Genomic DNA, 11,180 nt, shown 5'->3' on the forward strand with positions numbered 1-11,180 from the left:
AGGGCCACGCTTCGTTGTCTAGGGGCCCTGTTTGTTGAGTGGATCGTTCTATGCTCGGGATTTAATTTATATACTTCTGTTCCTGTTTTTGTGTTTGAGAATCCCTGCCCGCTCACTAAACTACCGAAAGGGGCCGATGCGTTCGTTCCCAGGAGATCCACACTGCCTTCACAGGGGCCAGTGAACCCAAAATCCCCGCACTGGCCGTGCCACTGTCTTGCTGCAACCGTCTACGTTGATCCTTTGCGTGCTAAGCAAAACATGCGCGTACAATCCCTTCGAAGCGATGGGTCCAATTTAAAAAATGTTTTTTGTTAAATGCGTAGAAACTTGCATCACATGGCCTTTATTTATTCCATGCCCTCTTTGTTATCATGGTTTCGCGTCATGGGTCAATACTGCACCCACTCTGTACATTTTCACCGCCTGGCAAGGGTCCTGTGAAGCCGGACACGAGGTGGCCATGCTTTGATTTGTGATAGTGACTTGGTGCGCACCATAAAGCAACCGTGGTCCACGCCCCTTCGGTTGAGGGCAAGACACAGCACGGGCAGAATTCCAGTGACTTACATGCATTGTGGTTGGCAGCTGCTTTTTAATCGGATCCCCTTATCGTTCAAGAACAAAACATATAAGAAAACTTTTATGGCAAGTGAACTTTCCTCAACATTTTGCTGCTTTATCATTTATCACGGGAAGCGTCGGTGAAATGTTATTGATTAACGCGCATCCCGAGCAGAATGAAATCAACACAAGTCACAGTTTCACTCTATCAAACTGGCCACTGGGGTCAGATTAACCCGTCTGCCGAAAGGTTTCAGTCGTACTAATGCGGCCGCTCGGAGACCGGCGGTGGGCCCAGCAGGCCCTGGCGTTCGGTGGCGTGTCGGGACGACCAGTGGAGGCCGGGAGGCCGGCACAGGTCCGGTCCTCCGATGGCGCCCCCCAGGGTGCGACGCCGGCGGGCTGGGGACGACCGACGCTCCGCTAGGACAGGTGCGGGCTGACTGAGGACGCCGTGGACCGGTGGGTACCTCACCACCGCCGCCTGCTGACCCGCACTGGTACGTCGGCCCGCTGGAGCGCGCCGAACTCGACCTGGGCGTCGCCGGAGGAGGCGCCCAGCCGCGCCGCCTCCGAGAGAATGGCCGGGCTCCGCAAGGTCGGAGGGCAGGACGGAGGATCGCCGAACCGGTGACGCCCACAACAACCATCAATTAGTTCAGCTGACAGCTGGCCATGCATATGCCAAGCGACCTGTTGAGCAGCGCGTAAACACGGCTCCCACGCGCCGCGCACAGGGCGTCATGCGCTTGCACACGCGTACTGTGTGCCGCCAGCAAGCGTACGTCTGCTGATGCGCCGGCGCACGTGGTCTGTGAGCGCGAGACTCGGTATGTAAATACCCGCGCGGCAACTCCTTATCTGCCGGACAATGCCTGACTGCGGGGGTGGCGGTCGAGCCTCGTCCATTGTGCGCGGCCTCAGGGTTGCTGGCGGGCGGCTGCTGTTCCGAACAGCCGCAAAAACGGCCGGCGGTGGCCAGCTGCCGCCGGCCAAGGGTCGGGCCGATGGCCTGTCAGCGCGGCGCCCGGTCCGCACTGGCCCGACAGACCGCGCTCATGGGCCGCCGGCGTTCGCGGCGGACGGTCTGACCCCTGGCCGCGGGGACGCGTGGGCGACGACGGTGTGCAGGTGACCCGCACACTCGCTGTGAACTCTTGCCATTGACGCTATTTTACTGGCGATGAATGGAAGGAGTTAACTCCATCGGGAGAGGAGTTTGACGTGTCTCAAAGCTGGCGGTGCGCTTGATCAGACATGGCGCCGGGGCTGACCCAGGTCGATGGTAGTCAGCGCTCTTCGCTCGCCGCCGCAAGAAGACGAGGCGCGCGCGCCACCAGCCCCGCACAAAAAGCGATCTGCCCCAGATGTTTTGTGCGGCCGCGGCCAACGCAAGAACGGCGAATATGCCGCGAATGCAAAGCGCGAACGACTCGTCTTGTTTGGAATGTCAGTGGCGGGACAGCATGAGTGACGAATGGTGCAGTGCACACCTTGGCCCGGCTGCACTGACGGTCAACACGCGTGGTGTGATCACTATTTGCCGGCCGACTGGACGGGATAAAAAGATATCGAGGATTTCTTTAAAAATATGAAAAGATCTTAAGATAAAAGATAAAAAGATCTTTATAAAGATAAGACGGATATCAGGTACTCGCAGCGACATGTGTTTGTCTATTTTCTCTTGCCTGATTGTTTACATCTATATTGATGTGTCGATTGTACAATTTTTTTGGCACGTCAGGCTTGTAATACAAATTTGGTGCGATTGAGGGCACCTTATTCACGTATCATAATTACAGACTTGCTTGAGATTAGGTTATATCGATATTTCTTCACAATTGATCATCTTATAAACATAGTCGATACAATTGCTTCCAAAACAGCTTTAACCAAGGGCTATTGCTGACATGGAAAACATGTTATAAAGAGTTACAATCCGGATATTTGCATGTGGTGGTATGCATGGCATGTATGGTATTGTATGGTATGTCTCTGCATTGGTCTGCACGCTGCCAGCCATGTTCCCACTGTTTACGCCTCCATTCGGCACCCGTTCGCGGTGTCAGGTTGTTTGCGTCGACTCAGTCGGGGCGTGCTGAAGCAGTGGGCGTCGAATACGGCGCCCACGCGCAGTCACGCGGATAACACTATCGCTGCGCCCCGCCGACGCCGACGGCGACCCGACAGCCCAGATCCGAGGACCGCCGGTTACGTCAGGTTCACGCCCAAACGGGGAGGGCTCTTGGCCGGATCTGTCTCGGCAGGAGAACGTTACCGCCGACGGAATGGGAGCAGAAAAACACCCGTCCGGATTTGTAGCGCGTCCGTCTCGTCGACTACACCGACCGGGCCGGCGCGGCAGCGTGACGACTGTTTTTCCGCTGTCGCCAGTCTAACGGACGACCGCCGACGATCTCTCCTCACCGGCCGTATCGCACCATCGGTCGCTGGGTTTGGCTGCCTGACCCCTGGGGAGACAACTGCCCCCCCCCCCCACGCCTCTCGAACGAGTGGTACCCTCCCAGGGGTCTCCCTCGGACGAGCGGGACCGTGTAACAGGCTGAATCGCAGCACGGCCCCGTCCTTGACGGGTCACCACCGGCCAAGGACGGGGCAGTGCTGATACCAACAGCGGTACCCACGATCCTCTGATAACATTCTTATGAGCGATGCCTGACAGCGTGATCGTCTGATGTTTTGCATTGATGGCAGACGCCTTGCGCTGCCACAGTGACCTCAAGGATAGACCGTTACCTGACGTCATGCGCTCTGTGCCCGCAGCATGGCTCCAGTGTTCGGTTGGCTCTTACTGCTGGCGTTTGCCGGCGTCTCGCTGGCCGACCCAGACTTCTACTCGGCCTGGTGTCCGTGCCAACCGCAGTATGAGTGCCCCAACTACTACGGCCGCTTCTTCGACGACATCCTCATCTTCGGCCAGGTGCCGCCCTGCAAGCAGTTTGACTTCGTGCGTTGCTGCTCGGCCAACAACATCCCGGAGGGGTTCGACCTGGAGCGGCAGGTGCAGTACCTACCGGAGCGCGTGCAGCCGCGGCGGCAGGCCGTCCAGCAGGTGCTCCCGGAGCGGGAAGGGCGGCGCGGGGTCCAGCTCCGCGGCTCCGCCTCGGCTCCCGTCGGTTCCGTGTTGCGCGGGCTCGACCTGGACGTCGTGCAGCGGCGGCAGGACGTGCTGGACTTCAAGGCGCAGCAGGAGAAACTGAAGCGTGACATCGCCAACGGCATCGACAACCCCAACCCACCGTGCGGCTGCTACAGCGACGGCACGTGTCCGGGCCGGTACGCCACCAAGTCCACCGGCAGAGACATCGGCTGCCGGCGCGGGTACGAGACGTGCTGCTTCCTGGACGACCCGTGGCCCAACTACCAGGTGACCAACCTGACCATCAACGTGCCGTGCGCGACGGCGGTGGCATGCGAGCGCTTCTACGGCATCTCACCATTCGATATCTCGGCGTTCGGCGCGCTGGAGCCGTGCTACCTGGGTCAGAACCGCTGTCTGGACTTCATCGTGGACGAGTCTAGTCCACAGCCGTCCATCGTGCAGCCTCAGGTGGTGACGACCGGCCGGCCGAGCACGAGGCGACCCACCACCCGGCGCACCACCACCCGGCGGCCCGTCACCACCCGGCGGCCCGTCACCACCCGGCGGCCCGTCACCACCAGGAGACCCGTCACCACCCGGCGGCCCGTCACCACTCGGCGGCCCTTCACCACCCGGCGGCCCGTCACCACCAGGAGACCCGTCACCACACGGCGACCCTTCACCACGGGGAGGCCCTTCACCACCTACCGGCCGACCGCGCGGCCCACTACAGCTCCCCTCCGCACGACGACTAGCCTGCTGCCCGAGCCGCAGCCGGAGGGCGGCAGCAGCAACATCATCGACGTCGTCACCAACGGCGCCTATCTGCCGCCGTCGCGCGACTTTGGCAGCGCTGCCGACCGCGCAGAACCGGCGGGGCTCTCGTTCACGCTGCCGTTTTGAGCCTCGTCTCGCGGGGCGAACGAGACGCCGGGTCGGCCGGGCGCCGTGGACGGACTGGCGAGGTGGGAGACAGCTGGCGAGGCGACGAGTACAACTGACGGGCGCCGTGTGAGCGAGCTCCGGTCTGTGGCTGTCCGAAGGGGGCGCCACGATCAGTCGTGGCTCGCTGTCGCTGTTGTGTGGAAGTGTGTGTCCCGTCCAGCTGCTTGAGAGTTCAGTGTTCTATGCTTCTAGGTGAAGACACGCTCTTGGGCGCCTTCCGTGTGGCCGTTGCTGGCGGCCGTCCCGCTTGTTGTGTTTCATATCAAAGTAATACAATGGATGTGTTCGGATATTTGCGCCATCTGAGGCCTGACGGAAGTGGAACCGTAAACCAGAGCGCGAAGGATTGATGACGTAACCCCAGGGCATTCCCGGAGCCGGTGAAAATCCGATCCTGAACATTGTTGCCCTGCAGCGCGAACCAAGATAAAATTTGTCCGAAATGAAATTTCTGGTGCATTGCTGCCGGCTCTGGCACAGTATTTGCAGATGAAAACAGGATTTATAAATGACCTCGGCATTTTCATTTTATGTTGCGTTATTTCAAGTCAACATCCGGAGCTGTTGGATCCCCAAACGATTTCTATTTCGATCGCACCGCCCCCAACTGTTCATAAGATACGCCCGTGACAGTGGAGACTGCTCAGGACTTGGCATCTGGTCTCAGGTAATTCGGGCCGTATGACCCGGTGTTAGTATGTTTCAATTTGTCTACACGATCGGCCGGGCATTTGCGGTCCTTTCTTTACCCCGAGCGACGGCCTTCCATGGCCCGCGTCCGGCCTCGCTGCACAAGACACCAGCTGTCTGTGCCGTCACCCCGACCTACGGAATCCACCGTCACTCCAACCCACGTGACCCGCCGTCACTCCAACCCACGTGACCCACCGTCACTCCAACCCACGTGACCCACCGTCACTCCAACCCACGTGACCCGCCGTCACTCCAACCCACGTGACCCACCGTCACTCCAACCCACGTGACCCGCCGTCACTCCAACCCACGTGACCCACCGTCACTCCAACCCACGTGACCCACCGTCACTCCAACCCACGTGACCCGCCGTCACTCCAACCCACGTGACCCGCCGTCACTCCGGCCCACGAGACCTGCCGACACCCGACCCACGGGACCTGCTGACACCCGATCCACGGACCTGCCGTCACCCCGATCTACGGGACCCGCCTTCACCCCGACCCACGAGACCTGCCGTTCTCTCACGCCATGCCGGAGGCATCAGACACATCTTCACTACCGGCTGCCACCCTGACGATCAAGATCACAGCCGTCCGTGCCGCCCTGAAGACACGCGACATTTCCGGCGCCAGCAGTGCTGCCTGGGTCACGTGACACGGCGCCGGAGACGCAGCCTACTGCGGCCACAGCCAGCCGAGTCTGACCGAGGTGTCCCTCGAGCACCCCTGCCGGGCGGGGTGGCGTAATGACGGCGCCAACAGCGTCGCCGTCACATTGTGTCACACATCTCGTGGCTGATGAAGATCAACGGCGCGGACAAACGAACGTCGCGTCCACCGACGGAGGCGCCGGCAATTGGGGTCAGCGCAAGCGAGATGAGACCGCGAGGTTTAATGAGAGCCTATTGTAGCGTGAGATGGGTCTGGAAACGCAGAAAACATCGCATTGACTCGCAATGGCCGTTAATCACAGCTCCCGATGAGGCTATTGGAAACGAAAAATTGAGTTAGCCGCGGCTGGTCCAATCATAATTTGAGCCGGACAACCGAGACGGTGCCTATTACGTCACACGTACAGCTGGCGGGGCGGCGAACTCAGCCCACTTGTCATAGTCATGCTGACGCGCCGGCGACTGGCTCCTCACCGCATGTGAGGACGAGCCTGGTCTCTTGCACCATCTCGCGGCATGACGCTGTCTCGCGGCGACAGCTGGGGCTGAGGCATGCAGTTCTCGGCCGGCGGTACTGCTCCGAAAGCGAACGCGCCAGGCCGCCCTCTCACTGCCGGGCCCGGCGGCGCGCGCCGCGTCACCGCAGACCGTAGCTGGTGACTCGAGGTCGGCGTGACGTCACAGAGTCCAGCTCGCCCGAGCGGGTCAGGTGAGCTGGCCCAGGCGGACCCCTCCTCTGTGATTTGTCACTACCGGCCTGGGACGTCTGGCCAAGAGGTAGGGCCTTTTGTGTGCACGCCTATATATTTGGGTAATAGTTACGCTATCACATGCATTCGCATACAGTGCGTATCTATACATCGGCAAACATCAACTGTGTGTGTGAAAACATATGTGTAACAAATGCACATGCATACGATGCGCACGTATGCAATGTGAATCCACACGAAATTACAACGAATGACGTTGGTAAAAAGCTACATGTCAGCTAAGAGAACCAGCTGTGCGAAATTATCCTGAAGACATAAACGTCGCACAAAGTCAGTACTTTGTAGAGACAGGGCCATGCAGCGTTAGAAGGAGCGGCATACCCACCGTTACTCTAAAGTCGATGCATCTGACAGTGCATTGAAGTCACGTCATCCAAGCTATATCATAATCTAGAAAAACGACACATTCTCCCACTGGCTTACTTGCGACCCCAACTATTATAGTGTGCAAGTTTACCAGTACCTATAGTGACAATAGTCAACTTATTTGTGAGTCAGCTGTGTCTGCCAATGGTCATGCCGTGGTTCAGGAGCATTTCACAAAATGAGTTGAGGGCTGAGCAGCTAAAAGTGACACAACTTACACTCGAAATATGCCAAGAAGCAGTTTTCTCCCTAGATTTGGCCCCCTTTCTTCCCGCATGTGGGGGGCTGGAATCCAAGATAGAAAGGACTGAAGCCTCCCCCAACGGAAAAGGAAACTACACCCCTGTCCTGGTTGTAACCAAGGTGGCCAGCCTTCTGTCGTCAAAAGATGATTTTTCTCACGGTCACTGTCACTGTGCAGGTCGTGTGGTGGCCCCACCGTAACCGGCACGGCATTGGCGCCTTTGGCTCCCTCCAATGTTAACGTTTAGGAGGTGTTGAAAACCTCTCTAACAGTACGTTTCCGCCGGTTAACAGACACACCATCGGCTTACCTTTGAGGGCAAATATTAGTGAAGCTTTGGCATCAGAACTGCACATGACTTACCAATGGCTGGGCATCGTGTTCGGTAGCGGCAGTGATAACTATTCTGATTATATATGATCATGTACATATACATACATATATATATATATATATATATATATATATATATATATATATATGTGTGTGTGTGTGTGTGTGTGTGTGTGTGTGTGTGTGTGTGTGTGTGTGTGTGTGTGTGTGTGTGTGTGTGTGTGTGTGTGTGTGTGTGTGTGTGTGTGTGTGTGTGTGTGTGTGTGTGTGTGTGTGTGTGTGTGTGTGTGTGTGTGTGTGTGTGTGTGTATCTGTATATGATTGATTATCTCTGTAAATAAGCCAAAGCAATGATTTGTCAACTTACCCACTGCCCTTAACTCTGGGGCGAACAAAATAGTGACGTCAAAAACGGGACGATGGCGAAAGTGAAAAGAGACATCGCGACTGCTCATTTCTCCAGACCCAGGGTATTGATTGTCCAGCAGGACCCGTAAATATTACCTACGCACTAGGAAGAAAGAGGATGTTATTGGGAGAGCTCAGTCAGAACGCATCACGTTGAATATGGTTCCTCAATCAGGAGCTACCTATGCCGAAAAATTTAAACAGAGTGCTGGTTTAAGGACGGGGAAGAGGGAGAGACCTGAGTCATGGAACCGCGTCTTGGCTTCCCGTGCTTCATTGTGACGTGATCAATAAAAGTTCACTGGTGCCTTGGCGTCATGGCGCTGGTTTAGCCAGTGACTTAGACCGGTGGATAGCAATCGTTGCGATCTGTTATGAAAAACATTCGATGCTTCCGGGTCGTGCCCACGGCCGTCAACGAGCAAAGTGAAAGGGAATGTTCCACGTTGGAAGATACTGAAGCAGGCATCAGATATGACGCAATAAGCTCACTTATGATATTGGTATTATTTCAAGTGTAAAGGGACAACTGGACAACACAGTTTCTCTGTTTAGTAAATTTGTTCCACAATACGTCGTTGTTTGATTACGTCATCGTACCCTGCACACCATTAATTGAGAGCCAACTGGCGGCTGATATATCTGGAAATCATGCCCACGAACGCCAGATATGAAGGACTCAACAATTTCGTTTGCCTCGGTCTTGATCGCCGAACGACTTATTGAATGGCAAGATATAAATGAGGTTATCTGGCGTCATGGATGAGTGGATGACCTTCAAATAGTCTCGTTGAAATAGTGTGTTCATTGTCGCGGACGTGTAGCTACGAAACTGAAGGGCTTAGGTATTAAGGAAGGGCAGGGCTGTGAACTGCGCCGAATGATTTTAACACGTGCTCGGGTGGGGGGTCAAATTGCCGCCGCCCCCCCCCCCCGTAAAGGCTTTTCCAGAATGGTTTCCGAAGGGTGCGTCGTAACCGCACCAAATTTTGCGTAGCTGTAGACAATGGAACAGTGGATCGTCTGACATCAAAAATTTAGATATACCCTGTAAAGTCTCTGATCTGTGGCAGGTCAAAGTCAGGCCATGGTTTCAGCGAAGGCAATTTCTAGGGAATTGTTCAATCTGACCTAATAACGAAGTATTAGACGAAGCCATACATATCTGAAATGCTTTCTTACGCAACACAACAATTGAATGAGCAAATTACATTGATCTAGGGTCAGGTATGAAGGTCACACCAAGATCAAACCAACCTGCTTTATTACCCTAGTGCCTGCTGTATGGGATAGTTTTTTGGGCCCGTTTCGAATAGCAGGAACCGCATTATGCGCCTTCCATGGACTTTCTTAAGATCATAATAGGTCACTGACCTAAGATGACCTGGGTCAAAATTTTGTTTCTAGGAGCATACCGCCTCTGTATGGGTCTGCTGTATGGGGTAGTTTTTGGCGCCCATTTCGAATTTATTGATAGCAGGAACCGCATTATACGCCTTCCATGGACTTTCTTAATATCAAAATAGGTCACTGACCTAAGATGACCTGGGTCAAAATTTTGTTTCTCGGAGCATACTACCTAGCGTAATTTTAGCCGTTTATTCAAATGCAAAACTCAATGCAGTTTTGTATAAACTTGGTCGCCATGTCCTTCAAAAGGTCAAGCAACGGCACTAATCTAAAATGAGCATGTGGCCTTTTGCTTAGAACAGTTATCTGGGTTCTAGGTGCCCTTTGAAGACCAACCTGAAATTTGACCTTGTTTGGCCTTATTTGATCCAAGGGTTATGACCTAAGAACCTCAAACTTTGACCTCAGTGAGTTCATGTACAGGTCAACGCACCCTCTTAATTTGGTGTCTCTAGTTCTCCTAGTTTCTGAGATTTCAAGCGGGGTCAAATTGACCCCCGAGCGAAGGGTATCCAACCGGCCACCCGGGCGCGTGTTGAAGGTGGCTATTCCAGTTAAAACCCCACACCAATGTGAAACATTTTCTTGAAGTGAAATATAAGACTCAAAGCCCTAAATCAGATGAAAGACGGAAAATAGTCCGAACCGCGCAGAGGCAACATAGAGGCGACCCTGGCAACACAGAGGCGCCAAAAAATCGGTCAAAGATAAGAGGCGGCTAAGAAAAAATTCAAATGTTAAGGGCTGCTCAAATCAGCGGCGGATAAGCTGATTAGGCTCAATGACCCATAGCAAAAATACAACCAGAAATATATACACGTGCTGAGAACATTAATACAGCTGATAGGGCTCGATGACCCACAGCAAAAATACATCCAGAAATATATACACGTGCTGAGAACATTAATGCAGCTCCTTCACTTCCCACAGCCTAACGCTTGACGCACAGCGCCACCACAAGCAAAGGTGCGAACACATACTCTCATGTAAATTGGGGCGGGGGCCTTTCGTGTGGGCTGCTTACACTTGTGCTGCGAAGCATGGATCATCACTCTTAGACGAAGTTCCGACAATTTTCGCCCCCTCCCCCTTCCGTTCGGTCCTGCCATCTTCGTCCACAGTTCGTTTACGTCGGATGACAGAACTGACGTTTTGACGCTGAGTTCTGTGATTCTAATGATGCCGTGCCAGGCCATTGATGTCAGACCGTCAGACCATGCCCTAACAGGTTGGGTGCCATTGGGTACATACCCTCTCGCGCCGAGCGGACCACGTGGACTGGTGCGGGAAGTGAACATTGTTGACCAACGTGTAATGTCACGGTTGGGTGCCTTTAGTTCGCTGACTTGACGTGTTTGGTGGGCGTGATGAAACTAAGGAATTGTTTTCTGCCGCGACTTTACCGCTAGCGTATTGCAGTCACAATGGGAGGGCACACAAGTCAGTTAAAATTTGAAGTCCTAAGAATTGCATATGGCAAGCATGCAATGTGTTAGCATTCGTGCAATCTGATTTGCGCGATCAGCAGAAGAGGAATAAATTTAGCGGAAACGAGAAACATTTTATTTTGGCCGCTTGATAATGAGGCTTGGAGGGTTACCGGCCTCATATATATATATATATATATATATATATATATATATATATATATATATATATACATTGTAATGT

The sequence above is a fragment of the Pollicipes pollicipes genome, unplaced genomic scaffold (assembly GCF_011947565.3).
Source record: "Pollicipes pollicipes isolate AB1234 unplaced genomic scaffold, Ppol_2.1 Scaffold_7261;HRSCAF=8764_pilon_pilon_pilon, whole genome shotgun sequence".
NCBI classification, from domain to species: domain Eukaryota; kingdom Metazoa; phylum Arthropoda; class Thecostraca; order Pollicipedomorpha; family Pollicipedidae; genus Pollicipes; species Pollicipes pollicipes.